The sequence below is a fragment of the Ixodes scapularis genome, unplaced genomic scaffold, assembly GCF_016920785.2.
Source record: "Ixodes scapularis isolate PalLabHiFi unplaced genomic scaffold, ASM1692078v2 PGA_scaffold7__128_contigs__length_106722199, whole genome shotgun sequence".
Lineage (NCBI taxonomy): Eukaryota > Metazoa > Arthropoda > Arachnida > Ixodida > Ixodidae > Ixodes > Ixodes scapularis.
The window spans coordinates 35,871,172-35,886,585 of NW_024609882.1; the positions used below are offsets into that span (position 1 = coordinate 35,871,172).

Here is a 15,414-nt window from a genome sequence, read left to right on the forward strand (position 1 = left end):
ACAAAAAACACTCGCCCGCAATTATTAATTTAGGAGCAATATACCCGATAAGCTTAACAAATATTACAAAAGAGGACATTTTATTTTTTACAAAGCTGACGAATTTTAATGATAATAAATTGATATATATGTTACGCACGATCAAACAGCCTCCATATAAAAAGGAGAAAAAATATCGGTGAGTTTTTCTCCACACACGCTCAGTGGCCGGTGAGCTTTTCTCCGCATCCGGCGGTTTTGCGGTGAGCTTTTCTCCGGTGAGCTTTTCTCCGGTGAGCTTTTCTCCGGGATTCCTGTGAACTGCCATTTTTGTCTGCTGGGCTATGAAACGCGTTCTAAGCACGCGCGAAAAGTTTCTTCTGTGCAGTGTCAGATGACACGCGTGCGGCCACAGTCCAGCGAGTGAGTCAGTGACTCTCCAATACTCGCATTGATTTCTTGATTTTTAAAAAAAAAATTGTATTGTTTGCGCCGAGTTGAGCGCGTTCTTCGACCCATCTGGTCCGCCTTCTTGCAATGAGGTCGATGTCTTTGTGTTCTCACCGGGGAGTTTTGGCATGAGCTCGTCATTTTGTCCTGAAAGGTCCTGAAAGTCCTGAAAGGTCCTGTGAGGTCCTGAAAAGAAAGAAAAAAGAAAACGGTTTTTGGCGTTCGGCTGGCGGCACGTCATCCCACAAGCTCCGAATACTAAAAGGCACAACTATTTTTATTTGTTTTATTGTCTCGGAAGAAGATGGGGATGCCTATCTTTATATTTAAGCGTGCTATATACATACATACGTTCCATGGCTCATCTGCAGTTGAGATCCATGCATATTTCGTCTTGTAGGACATTTTAACGCGCCGCGGCATTGGGGCTTGCCGGACAAAGCAGATGCGATCGAATCACCCGTCCTGTTGGTATTTCAAACTCGTTGGATAGGACGTCGTGTTGAATAATCAATTTTGTCCTGCGATTGGATCTTTGACTCGTTGGATAACTAGAACCGCGGAAAGGCCAGGCCCTCCAGTGGCTCTGGTCTCGCTGGACTCGGACGCGCCTGTCGCGTGACAAACGCACATTCCTGTCTCGTTGGATATTCAGGTTCGTGAATGTATAGGATTCCAAGCGGTGAAATGACAGCCCTTGGTCACAGAGGTCACAGATGTCAGACGGCGAGGCACAGTGAGCCCGTACGTAGGTGGGCGGCTTAGCTATCCATCGCCAAATTTTCCGGCGTCGAGTCGGTCGCTTTGCAGAGCTCCTCAACACGCTAAACCGCGCGACACTGTTATAGCGCGAACCCGACGCGTCGCTTTTCTGCATTTTACAAATCCGCACAGAGCGAGTACACGACTGGCTCTTCTTCACCCTCAACTCCTTCAACGCTAGCAACTACAATATCCATTTTATGACACAGTGTTGACGGGCACTAAACTTCACCCCTTAGGTTACTGCCCTCCTTAGCGAGAATTTTGTACCACGTACTAGTAGCTTCTATCACAAATCTTCGATTCCAAAAGAGAGAAGAAAAAACAAACAGAAAGAAGTGGCGATTGCTTGTCGGCGCTAACCACCGTGCCGCGCTGCAAACTCGCCGCTGAAGGAAGAAGACCGGACGGCTAGAAGCTGCAGCCGCTCCGTGCGCCTGTGCTCAAGAAGCCGAGAGCCGGTTTCAAGGTGTGTCTCCTCCGCTTTCTCCGGCTTTGTTTTGCGTCGCTTTTCCTCCGGCCCAGGTAACCTTGACATCGGAAGGAGGCATCGGCCTCTACGAAGTCCGACGCGGATCGGCCGCGCCGCGGCAAGGAGCGCTCCCCCTCGGCTGGTCAGCGGCAGCGCCGGCCCAGTTGGCGTGCAGCGAGCGGGGCAGAATACCCGCCTAGGTCCCGCATGGGCCGCGCGCGCATCGGAGGCCCTTGCGGTATGCCTTGCGGTGACCGCACCGAAGGCCTTGACTCGCTTCGAGCGCCATCTTGACTGCGATGCTCCTGCTCGGGGCTTCCTCTGCTCGTCGCTACAGGAAAAAAAAGGGCGCGAAGAAAACTACCCCTCACCGCGTGGCGGCCATTCCCAGACCTTGGACGTAGCAGCGGGCGAAGTGACGTCGGTCTTGTACACGGTCGCCACGGGGAAGGGACGGCGGTGTGTGCGACACGGGACCTGTGGGAGACATTTGGTGCTTCCAACTTGCGAATAACACATGAATCGAATGGCAGAGTCTCATCCCTAGACGCAGCAAAAGAGAACCGGAATTCGTGGGTTTACCTAGCACCGTAAAGACTATGAATGGCATTCTTCGATTCCAAAAACACTTTTCCCGCACTTATCACCCAAGCATAAAATGCGGAGTCACTGCTCGGTGGAAGCATATCCGCGGCGTCTCCGCCTGAAGAGAGCTACTGCTGCCAGTTCAAACTTGCAAAGGGAATCGGCATCGGACGAGAAGGAAAAGTGGTATCTGTCGTCACAACACCGGGCGGAAGAGTGGTCAACTCGGCCACACTGAAGACCAAAATCGTCACATAAGGGGAAGAGGCAGCCATCGCCCTAGCCATCACCTCCAACCCCCGGGCCATAATTCTCACGGACTCGAAGGAGGCCTCTAGACACTTTATCCACACTGACCCATCAAATACTCCGTAAACACCCCCTGGAGAAGGTGCTTCTCATCTGGACGCCAGGACACACGGCGCGAAAGGGGAACGAGGCCGCCAACGACACAGCCGGAGGACTTCTCATCCGCCCCCCCCCCCCCCCCCCCCCCCCCCATTGCAACACCCCTCCTTCGACATGGCGATCATAAACTTCGCCGAATATTTAAGTGTATTGCGACTCAACGAAAGAACATACCCTCCTCTGGACAAAAACCTAACCCAGGAAGAATACATTCCTAGGAGACTACAGAAAGACACATTGCCCACGTTGGCCAGGAGAGGGCGGACGCTTACCACAAAGTACGGAGCCCCAATCGCTCCAATCACACTCACGTCAAGGGAGGAGGTCATCCTGCGCGGCGATAACCTTGTCTGCCAGCATTGGCTGGTAGAGAGGGCCACCGAAGCGTTGGAAGCCAGTGGCATCCTGGAATTGGGATAAACACAATCTTTCCTTCCCCAATCGCTTTCTGAAATAAAGATAATTTCAATCGAAAAATCAATCGGAGTCGGAGGCCACGCACGGTTCCGCTGTACTTATTAGGGAGTTTTTGTAGACCGCGCTGCCCCTTCCGCTAAGCGTTCCGCAACGAAGAAGTTGCTACTGCGCCTGAGCGCCGATAGCCTTGACTGTGGAGTTCCCGCTATCGTAGCGGGTTGCGGAGGGCCTTGCGGGACGTCGAAAACGATCTACGAAAACTCCCTATTGTTCTCCGGTTCCCAGTCCGAGCGTAACCGACTGTATGATTCACCCAGGCTAGCCTACATTCGCCAGGGGTTTGCCATAGGAATCTCGTACACGGCAAACTCCTCACAAGCCGTTGCCGGATCCCGATAGCTTCTTTTGACCACCAAGCGACTCCAGCAAAACGCGCGTCGTCTAGTGGGAAAACGCTGAATTGAACGAAACAGGTCCTTTCGCGATTTCTGCTCGTTCCTTCTGGCTTCCGTGATCTCATGTTGTCGGCAGTCGACGTGATGTAACAGTTGTTCCGATAACTCTGTCGTTACCGTCGTGTTGCCCAGGTCGCTCCGAACCACACCGTACTCTGAATGAAACTATACGCTACCGCGTGAACCAGACATTGCGCGTTTATCAAGGTTCATCAGCACCGCAGTCCTTCCATCGCTTCCCCGAAGAAGGTAAAGCCGCCATGCATGGAAGCAAGCTTACGCCAAACACATCGCTGCAGGTTTGAAAACTGAAGGAATTTTCGGGTAAATCATTTTTAGTCTATTGCTAGCCTGCTGAAACCCGAGCGTTGTGCGCTGAGCTGGTAAATGGTACAGATGTCGTCTCACCGCCATATTTTCCCGATAGTGGCGATCTCCTTAGCTTTGATTCTCGACTAAAAAGCGAAACGGGAAATGGCGTGGTCGTCACGCGCTTGGGCACCGGATGCGATGACTTGTCCTTCGCAACTGATTATAAGTGGATTGCCACGGCACTCGTCGACGGATTTATCGTTTTCGAGCGCATACGTCACAGTGCTCGTGTTCAATGCGTCAGCTTGATTAGGCTGATACGTGCCGTGGGCACCGCGGATGCATCACAGTGAAAAGGCGGACAGCTTTCGAAGGTATAGAGGTAAGAAATAGTCCACTACCATAGCCTCCTATATACTGACAAAGCCTGGCAGATCGCCACGAGAAGCGGCCGCCGAAATGGAAAAGGTGGAGCGGCAGGCAACGGATGAGAGAAGAGCCACGTGACTGGCGCCCCGGTGCGGCGAGACGCCGTAACACGCTTCTCCCGAGCGAACAAGTGTGTTTCGGGTCCTCGCCGCTGCAAAAGCTGTGCGCTGACGCCCAGGTTCCCCGAGAAATGTCTATTTGATGCTCTGTGCTACCAGATCCTCCTGCTCCAAATCTGCGACCGGGCACTTTATGGCTCCGTCGTCGAACTGCCAGGCTCTGTGAGTATAGAGGAGGCTATGCCACTATATATTGTCAAATTTTCGTACCGAAAAGCAGACTTTTGGCTTTGTACACTTGGGGAATAGTTTTATTTCGGCACACTAAACTTTATGCGATTAATTAAATCCGAAATTATGCCAGCACAAAGTTCCTTTCACGATTTTTAAGGTCCAAGCGCAGGCGACGTCACGAGGTGATAGGACCAATCAGGCAGAGTCAAAAGCGCACCATCATGGTGTTCGTCGTGTTTGTCTGCACGTTCTATCAACATGAACCAATCATGAACAAAAGAAATGCCCAGTGAGTTGTACTTTTGACGCTAGCGTCAAAAGTTTGCGTCTGGGGAGCTCCGGCAAAATAATGATGGTTGTCGTTATTTATAAAATATTCACCATCGATGCAATATACATTCCCAAGTATGTCTACGAAATATATAATTAAAATATTTATTTTCTTCCGAGAAAATGAATTTTAAATTTACGCGTACACCTCCGAATAACTGGCTGTCGCCCTACCGGCAACAACGAGCAGGGGCGCTCGTGACATCAAGGCCGTGTTCCAAAATTCACTCGATCTTACTCCAGGGTAAGGGTTTTGTACCCTTGGCGTTCTAAAATCTACTCGCGTCCAGCGTTTTTCAATCTGGGCTGTCACGTGATACGATCCGCCGGAGTAACTGGGATCCATTTTGGTAAGATTTGGCACACAGCCCAAATGTTCTATTCAAAAGCAGACGACGTCCCTTCGTTCACTGCGTTATGCGTTGTAATGCATGATACTGAGCGTCGATCTGTATTTTTTGATGGATTGCGTCTGGTCGGGGCTCTTTGCGGAATGCGATAAACGAGCAGACGACGCTCACTCGTCCACATTTGGCGGATAGCGAATACAGCTTCCAGGGGCGGTCCTCTCGGAGGCGATGCCGGCCGATCGAATGTCGGAACGGCGAATCGTCTGAAATTTCGTGCTGAGAATCTTAAAACGTGTGTTGGCCATTGCTTGACTCAGACAAGCTTGATGAATCGTAGTTAGTCCATTTTTTACCATATAGATGACCGCGACGATCTTATGACTGCTTCTGACGCTGGGCGAAACAGGTTGTGCTGATGTTTATACTCCCCACTGCAGCACAGGCTTAGGTGCATCTCTGCCACATCTCCAGCATAATCCCTAGATTAAAAAAAAATCTTTCAGATCTAAAAAGTGGAGACCTTTTGCGTAAATTTCAGAGGTGAACAGCAACTCTGGTGCTCGCGTTTTTATGAGAGAAATCCTATCATGCACATCTGGTCCCGCTCAAACACACTGATTAGAAGAAAAAAAAAACAGAATATGTTTTTCTTTGCGGGCCTACAATTTGATTTATGTGTGCCAATCCCTAAGCGCTGTACCACTGTTCTACCAAATGAAGTTTGCCAAAATTAACTGTTTTTGTCACTTTTCACGTGAGCATTCCGAAAAAAGTTTAAGCCATATTACAATGAAGTTTAGCGTAACTCTTTCGACCATAATTACAGACTGATGTAAAAAGTTTCAAATAAAATGACCGAGTAGGCGCCCAAAACTTCGCGACTGAAGTGCTTCCGCGAAGTCAATTTTTCTGAAGTAAATATCTGTCAAAATAAAATAAAAAACGAAAAAAGGGCCTCCGTTGACAATGAACGCACTCTTCTTCTATAACATTCTAAAATTTGAAAGAAATTGCTCCAATAGTGCACCCTGTACCACTGTACTACGAAACCATGTTTTGCCGAAAAGGTCAATGTTCGCGGGTGCCCTCTGAATTAGCTTTTTGCACTAGGAAAACAAATCCTACATCAGATAAAAGATAATGTTGTACACTACAAGATGATATATAACACATAATTTTAGCAAGCTTGAACACGCCACGATCGCATTTCGAAAACGTGCGGAAAGCGTCATATGTCATGGCCGCCGTGGGACCGCAGCCTTAACTATACCCTCATGTGCAGAGCGCGATTCAGCACACTCAGATAAATCTCAGAAAAATTGGCGCCGACGAGGAGCCAATACAAACACCTTGTTAGTGTGCTAAAACGTTCCCTATCGCTGTTGATTTTAGAAACATTTCAAGCAGACTCAAGAAGCTATATACTAACATCAATGTCCGGAGCTCACTGAAACCTCACTAAACGATCCTTTCTACGGGCAGGCGCACCCTGCCGCAGGTGTCCTCTTCTTCGCAGATCGGGGCCACACGTTTCTTATACTTTGTTATCAAATTTACAGTTTTGGTCCTCACCATGTTTTTCAAAGTGAAAGTCTTTACTGGCAGCAATGCAAAAGTGACGTCAGCAGAAGGCAGGGGTACTTTCTTTAGACTGTATTTGTTCCCAACTGATTCGAAGCAGCTTCATGGTGTCAAATGAATGCTTTGGAAAATCACTCCACCGCCCGCGCAGCAGCACGAAACAAATGCTCGACATAATTAGACGACCCGCTCGACCTGCAAGCCTGCCTTCCACTGACGTCACGGCGCTGAAAAGCGCGGGTATATTTGAATGTTTGCTTTGGCATCATTTTCGCTTGCCAATTTTACAGTATCTATTCTGAATTTCGCAATACTAAACGGAATACCGGAAAGGCAAAGGGCCGGTGATTCCGAAAATATAGTTAGTTCCAGGTAGCTCGAAAAATCGCCGGAGTCCCTCTAAGTAGAAGTCAACACGCTGACTTTCGGCGCTGCACTTATTGCTCTGTGTGATTGGTTCCATCGGATTGCAGCGTGGGCTGCCGAGTCACGCCTGGACGAGACTTGGCACGAGGACCGTACTCCAAAGAACAAACAGGATACCACTGCGGGGGTACGGCGATTCGACATGGCCGACGGGAGCGCAGTGCTGTCGCGCTGGTCTCGACGCGTCCTTGGCTTTCCTCAAGGTTCTTCACCGCCAGCCGGACCTTGAGGAGTTCCTTGCCGCCTCTCGTTGCGCCATCGACGAATCCTCTGCCGATCCGTGATCGGTGCGACGCCGCGGGGCACCGAGCCAAGATTGCCATCTTGTTTTGACGCTTACCAGGCTCCCGCGACCACCGCTAGCCGGACGGCCTCGTCTTCCTGCAGCACGGCACTCGTGCGAGTAGTCCGGTCAGCCTAGTCCGGCGGTTCTCAAACTGTGGTCTGCGGACCTCCAAGGGTTACCGAGAGCGCTCATGTGGGTCCGCGCCAAGTAAGAAAAAGGACGCGCACACACACGCGCACGCACGCACACACACACGCGCGCGCGCGCACGCACGAACACGCGTACGTACGCGCGCGCACACACACACAGGCACACAGACACACACACAAAAAAGAGCTTTCTTATGGCATTGCACAAGACCTCTGATGCAGGGAGCATTGAGAGTCCCCGAACGGCCTCCGAGTCGATCCAAAACCCCCCAAATGGCACACTTTTTTTTTTTTTTTTTTTGCTTTTAAGGTTAATGCAAGTGGCAGGCGAGCTGGTTAAGGACAGAGATAGTAACCTTGGAGCCAGGATTACTATGTTTATCCTTAACCAGCTCGCCTGCCTACTTGCACTAACTTAAAAAAAAAAAAAAAAACTTTTTTTTAGATCTGCGAGGAAAGGGGGGGGGGGGGGGGGGGGCACTATGTTTTTTGGCGTTTCTGAGTTGGACCCAAATCAAAATAGCAAATCACTCTATTTGCCAATTGGAAAGCGCTAGATCTCAAGGGATTTGTGCCAAAAAGTCTACTTTTTCCTTGGCTATACTTCTTTTTGTATTGTAGTTACGCTTAAACTATTTACTTTAATTTCGTCGCCCAACCAAACAATGTCATATTTCGACGTGACAATTGTCGCACGGGAACGGTATATACATTCCGATATTCGCCTTCTGAGCGCTGCCATCTTTATCCACCGGGTTCCGAAACGCGTTCTGAGCATGCGCAGTGGATCTCCTCTAAGAAATACCTCAGACGCCGTGTATGCGTCCATGAGCCCAGTGACTCGGCACTCTTCGCCTTGGTGGTAAAGGCTACTTTTATGTGCGACGTACTCTGCCCACTGCCCGTACACGTCTTGCGTCTCGTTCGCACGAATTCTCGTGCGAAGGAGGCGCCAAACGAAGCCACCAGCTCGCGCAAGTCGCTTCTACATTGAACGTCAGATCACTTCGAAAACTACGCTAGGCATCCCCCCCCCACACACACACAACACACGCACACACACACACACACACACACGCACACGCACACACGCACGCACACACACACACACACACAACACACGCACAAGCAGAAACTGAGGGAGAGGAGGCGACAAGAGCTCGCGGGAAAGTCAGAACACCGAGCTCTGGTTGGAATGAGTAGTGGGTAGAGAGGAAAAGCTAGAGTGCCTTTATCTCCAGTGCGCTGTGCCAGACGCGAATGCCAGACGCCGGAGTCCAGCGTTCTAACGCGTTCGACGAGTGCAGTGGAGAGGAAGGCAGCTAACCTTTTCCTCTCAACCCGCTAATCATTCCAACCAGAGCTCGCTGTTCTTCCTTCGCGTTCTCGTCTTCTCGTCTCCTAAACATAATCGACTAAAAAAAAAATATCCGCAGTTAGGCCACAGTTGATCGCGAAGGCATGTTTGGGGATTTGTACAAAGATTTGAGCGACGAATAATATATAGTAGTCATAATTTCGTCTTACTTAATTACTGGCATATATATTACAATAAAAAAATGTAGACGCTTTCTTTTGAATACTTTGAGATTGAGACGGATTCAAAAACCTCGTCGTTCTTTCCTGCTTCTTTAAGATTCTTTTTTTCTCAGAAACTAAACATGTCAGGACATTAAAATAAAAAGGATTGTTCTTCTTGGATTATGCGCCACGTAATATAAAAATTTGAAGCAAAATAAAAAAAAAAATAGGACTGCACCTTGTTGCCTGAATCCAAATGAAACCGCCCATATAGACGCTTTGCAGCATCTGTGCATGGACGCCGCCATAACTGACCTTCAGTTTTTGTTTCCTCTTATTTCGTTTAATTCACTTCATCATTACCATAGCAGGCCAGGTTATTGCCACATTAGATTCAACTGTGTCCTTTTCTAAAGCATCGGCCTTTGTAAAGGATCGTCAACTACCGTTTCAGTTGCTCGGCATTTCGGTAAGACAAAAGAAGGTCAGCAATGGCGGCTGTAATTTGGCGCGTGTGTAAAGCGTCTATATAAATATATACCTAGTTCGACGTGAGCGCGTTGGTGAAGTTAAATAAAAACAGAAAGAATAAACATAAGGACGGACAGAACAGCACCGAAAGAGGTGCTGTTCTGTCCGTCCCTATGTTTATTCTTTCTGTTTTAATTATAAATATATATATATGTGTATATAATTTTTTTTTTGCCTTTGTTGAATTTGTGATAAACGGCGCAATATATAATTTTGATTATGAATCAACTTCTATACGTACTTGAGAACAGATCAAAGACACTCACACTAACATATTATTACTTCAGCTGTGTGAGGCAAAGGAGGTCGTTCATATTCGCCGGCAAGAGCGGCTTCTTTGATTTTTCACTTTAGTCTTTGTGCGCTAAACGGAGACTCGCACAGCGTTGAAGTGACCGGATCACGCGTAACCTTCTGCACTTATCTGGAGTCACACATCTCGCCCTTACAGTTTACTTTAGGTTAAAATTTCGCCCAAAGTTTGCCCTTCGTGCAGGTGTACCGAGTGTTCCTCCATGTCTGCGTGGTAAAATAATTTATTTTATACTTTCTTTTCGTTCGTTAAAATTTTACCGATTAACCGGTTAAAAAAAAATTAACGCGATGAAAGCATTCATAGAATAATCGGTAGTTTAATCGATAAATGGCCCACCCAGTGGCGTCATGAGGGTCAGCGGCACCCGGGGCGGTAGCCTGCCGCGACACCCCCCTCCCTCCCCCCCCGCTCTCGCGTGGCCCGTTGCTTCTCCCCCCCCCCCCCCCCCCCCCCTCTCGTAGCCCGCCGCGACACCCCTCTGACAGCTGCACCCGGGGCGGTCTGCACCCCCCCCCCCCCCCCCCCCCCCCCCCCTTGTGACGCCACTGTGCCCACCCGCATCATCTCCAGCGTTCGCCCCGCTAAAGTGGAAAGGTGTGGGAGGAACTGTCGCCGATTGTAAATGTCAATATATTGTTTTCGATAGGAGGAGGAGGAATAAACTTTTAATAAATAGAGCTTCAGGCGCTGATGGTTGGGCGCCCGCCCGGTGGGGGGCCTCCTCTAGTCCGGGAAGCCCTGGTCCGCGCTGACTTTCCGGGCTCTCTCCACCAGGCTACGCTGGGCTGAGAGGTCGGAACTGGTCAGCTGGCCCACCCACTGCTCGTAGGTTGCGTGAGGGTTGGGGGCGAGGGATGGGGTTTGCTGACACTCCCAGACCATGTGGTACAGGGTGCCAGGCTGGGAGCAAAATTTGCAGGTAGCAGAATATAGGGTGGGGTACATGGCGTGCAGTAGAGTGCCGTGGGAATACGAGTTAGTTTGTAGCCGACGAAAAGCGGTCGCTTCGGCTCTGGATAGGCGGGGGTGCGGTGGCGGGAACTGTCGTCGTTCGTGGCGGTAATGAGCGAGGATGTCCGCGTATTTCTTAAGAGGAGTAGGTTTGAAAGTGCATGGGGTTTGCGTGTCGTCGCCTTCTTGAGAAACTGCCCGGTGTATATGAGCGCGGGCAGCGGCGTGTGCCGCTTCGTTTCCCTCGAAGGACTCGTGTCCGGGGGTCCAGACGATATGGAGTTCTGGGAGTTGACGTACGTTTTGTAGAACTTTGAGGGCCGTTGGTGATATGCGGCCAAGTAGGAAGTTGCGGCAAGCGGCTTGAGAGTCGGTCAGTACAGTGATATATTCGTTGCCAGTGGTGGCCGCCAAAGCAATGGCGAGCTCTTCTGCTGTCTCGATAGACGTAGTGAGAATTGTAGCTGCCGTCAGTTCTTTGCAATGGGCGTCGGTGACGCTCACGGCGTGGGCTGGTTGTTGGGGGTACGGGGAAGCATCCGTGTAGCGAGTAAAAGAAGAATCCGGGGAGTGTTCGTATTGGGTTTTGAGGGCTCGTATCCGGGCTTCTCGCCGTGCCTTGTTGTAGATGGGATGCATGTTTCTTGGAATAGGTGCGACTTTGATGGAATGTCGGATGGTGAGAGGGATGCGTTTCTTCTGCTCGCATTCTGCAGGAGGCGTGTAACCGAGCCGGTAGAGCGTAGCTCTTCCTACCGATGTGAGTTTCAGTCGGGTGAATTGTGAGACTCGATGGGCTTCTTGTATTTCCTCCCATGTATTATGGACGCCGAGTTGTAGGAGTTTTCGTGTGGCCGTCTTTGGGGGTAGTCCCAGGGCGGCCTTGTAGGTTTGGCGAATGGCAACGTTCAGTTTCTCCTTCTCCGCGGATTTCAGGGCCAAGTACGGTGTCCCGTACGTGACTCGGCTGATAAGGATAGCTTGAATGATGCGTAAAGTGTCGGTTTCTTGTAGTCCAAAGTGGCGATGGGAGACTCTGCGGATGAGGTGCATGAGTTGAGTTAGTGTGCACTGCAGGAAGAGGATGGTCTGGGCGCCTGAGCCATCTTTTGGTATGTTGAGGCCCAAGATGCGAAGGTGTGGGACGTTGGGTACGGGTTGGTTGTCAATGGTGAGCTCTGGATCTGCTTTGTTTTTCTTGTATGTTCTCTTGCACAGCGTTAGAAGGGCAGATTTTTCTGGGGCGCATTCAAGTCCCCTGGGTTGCAGGTATTGTTGGGTCACCTGGATGGCTGCTTGAAGTGCGTCTTGTTGGTCCCCCGTTGATCCGGTGGGGACCCAGAGTGTTAGATCGTCTGCGTAGATGGCGTGATGTAGGTTTGGGATGGCTTGTAATAGGGGTGGCAAGTCCTTCATGGCGATGTTAAACAGTAGGGGGGACACTACCGACCCTTGTGGCGTTCCTTTTGGTATGGTTGTGAACGTGTCGGATCGAAGGTGTCCGATACCCACTGTTGCCGTGCGGTTGGTGAGAAATGAGGCGAAGTATTTGTATGTGCGCTCGCCACAGTTAGTGGATGCGACGCCTTGAAGGATGGCCTGGTGTGAAATGTTGTCGAATGCCCCCTTAATGTCTAGGGTCAAGATCGACCGCTTGCTGTGGTTATTCAAGCTGTCCAGTACTTCCTCCTTGAGCTGAAGCAGTATGTCCTGAGTGGACAGATGCGGGCGAAAGCCATTGTGTCGGGGAAGTAGTCTTTGTCCTCAATGTGAGGCGACAGCCGGTTGTGGACCATGTGTTCGAACAGCTTGCCAACGCAGGAAGTGAGGGAGATGGGCCTGAGATTCTTGGGGTTCAGGGGTTTGCCGGGTTTTGGAATAAGAGTGATGTCCGCGTGTTTCCACTGAGGAGGCAGGGAGCCCGCCAGCCAGCAGTCGTTGATATAGTCTAGCAGATTTTCCAGTGCTACGTGATCGAGGTTTCGAAGTAGCTTGTTGGGTATTTTGTCTCGACCCGGGGTGGTGTTGCGGGTGAGAGTGTATACCGCCGCCTCGATTTCAGCCAGTGAGAATGGCTCGTCCATTTCAGGGTTGGGGTCACCCGTGTAGTCTGGTGCCCGCTTGGGTTGGGCGTGTGACGGGGCCGCCAAAGGTTGTTTGAGCTCATCTAACAAATCGGCTTCAGTACCCGGGTGGTTGTGAATTAATCGGCGGAGTTGGTGGGTCGTGACCGCCTTGGACTCGCCGGTCCCCAACAGGGAGCGTAGCAGGTGCCAAGTTCGACGGGTCCCCAGCGTTCCTTGGATTTTGTTACAAAGTTGCATCCAGTTTAATTGGCTAAGTTGGAGGGCGTATGTTTCCGCTTCTGCCGTTAGTTTTGCAATGCGGGTCTTCAGTTTGCGGTTTGTCTTGTTTTTCCTCCATCGTCTGAGCAGCCCGTTACGGGCGTCCCAGAGGTGGAGGAGATGGGCGTCGATGGCGGGATTGTCCTCCGTAAGGGAAAGTTCCTTGGTGTTTTCCCGTGCCTTCTCAAGGAGCTGGGTAGTCCAATCCTCGAGGCTTATGATGGGACCGGTGGGAGTTGCTTCTCGGAAATTTTTTTCCAATTGGTGATGCGTGCCGTGCCAATTTTTTGGCTCCTGGTCCTTTGGTGTGGGATTTGGAGCTGTATTATGTAATGGTCACTGCCCAGAGTTTTGTCCAGGCGCGACCATGTAGCCTGTTTGATGTATTATGTAAACGTCAGGTCGGGGGTCGTATCCTTTTCGTTTTCGATAGATGCCATAGTCAACACGCGGTTCATACGCCCCTTCATTTCCGTCGCCGTCAGTTTTCTGAAAGTTTACTCGACGGACTATCGATAGTCCTCTATCAAGTTTTTCGATACTAGCGATTGTTTCGCCATAACTTTGCATTACACGTACAAACATGGTACACTCTCTCTTCTGGCCCAGCAGAGAGGGAAGATGATTGGTACTGTTTCTTTGCATGTCTGATTTACTGTGGAATAGTCTCAAAATTTCATGGCTTCGGCAGCTTCGTCCGAGAGCCCCATCTTCCCATCTGATCTTGCGGCGCCATCTTTCGATACGCGCAGTAAGCAGACGACGGTGACAGCGTTTTTTTTTATTTCCACTGATTTCCACCGAGTTGTAGTGCAAGTTCTTGTATCAACAAACGTTTTTCACCACCACCACCGGGTTGTAGCGTACAGAACGCAGAACACAGCTCTATCCAATTATCTTCCTCATGTTTAATTACTGTTACCAACACGCTCGTTTTGTACTCAATTTTTGTAGTGCACGATTTTGCGTCCTATGCACAGATAAAGCAACCCCCCCCCCCCCCCCCTCCGCTTTGCGTGCGTACCAAAAATCCCCAAAGGGCCCGCCGATTAGCGTATACTACTCTTATAAGATCAAAGTTAGAACACGCCTGATCTATATGGTCTCCATAGCAATCTAGAATCGTTCATAACAGAGCCCTTTGTTTTATTTATAACAATTACTTACCACATACCAGCATATCAGGATTACGCCAATCAGCTAACGTTCATTCACTTTCCCTTCGCCGCCAAGTATCACGCCTTTCTCTCCTCCATCGCATTTTTTTTATCACAATAGCCACCTCAAAGAATCCCTGATATCACCTCTGCATCGTATTTTCCCGCGTCTAGATCACCTATCTAAATTACGTCCAATTCGATTATCATCTGTTTCTCACCAGACTTCCACACTACCATTGGCCATCCAGGATTGGCCCCACTATCTCACAACATCGTTTCTATTAATGATACTACTAAATTTGTTGAAGCCATTATACCTTCTCTTTATCTAGCCTACCTATCTAGCTTACAGTTTTACAATTGTGTTTACTGTTTTATCTTTATTTTGTTCTATTGCCACCCCCTTGTATAATGCCCCACGGGTCCTCAAGGAAAATAAATGATGATGATGATGATGGTGATTGTCGGCGGGAATCGTGTTTTGCGCGTCGCGCCCAGGTGTGCAAAGATATCGCGAATTCATACTGCGTATAGGTTGTTTGCACATGACGTCAATTCGCCATTTTGTTGTTAGTTTGTTTTTTCAAACTAATTTACTACATTGAAGGATTACATCGTAACCGATTGAGATGATGTCAGCGGTGCTCTACGCATTCGAGGGGGCATGTAAATCCTTGCAATTCTCGAATTTGTCACACCCAGACAGCTCACAACAACCAAATGGTGGACGAAATTACGTCAGTGAAAAAACCCTATACGGAACGTTTGAACGGGAGGCATGGTTGTCACGACTCACTAGGGTCAGGGGAACCCGGAGTGGTCCGCCACGCCCAGGCCCCCGCGTCAGTTCTTGAGGGAAAAGAGGGCAGGAAAGGAGGAGGCAGATGGAATACTAGAGAGGAGAGA

General features: G+C 49.8%; 1 long non-coding RNA gene across 1 annotated transcript; it reads right to left on the reverse strand.

Annotated features, from left to right (window-relative positions):
- Positions 1-549: 549 nt before the first annotated feature.
- Positions 550-3,180, reverse strand: LOC120849608. The gene is made up of 3 exons (XR_005717962.1): positions 2,968-3,180; positions 2,035-2,206; positions 550-615 (listed from the first exon to the last, which is right to left on the reverse strand). It is a non-coding gene; the product is annotated as an uncharacterized LOC120849608 (long non-coding RNA).
- Positions 3,181-15,414: the final 12,234 nt, after the last annotated feature.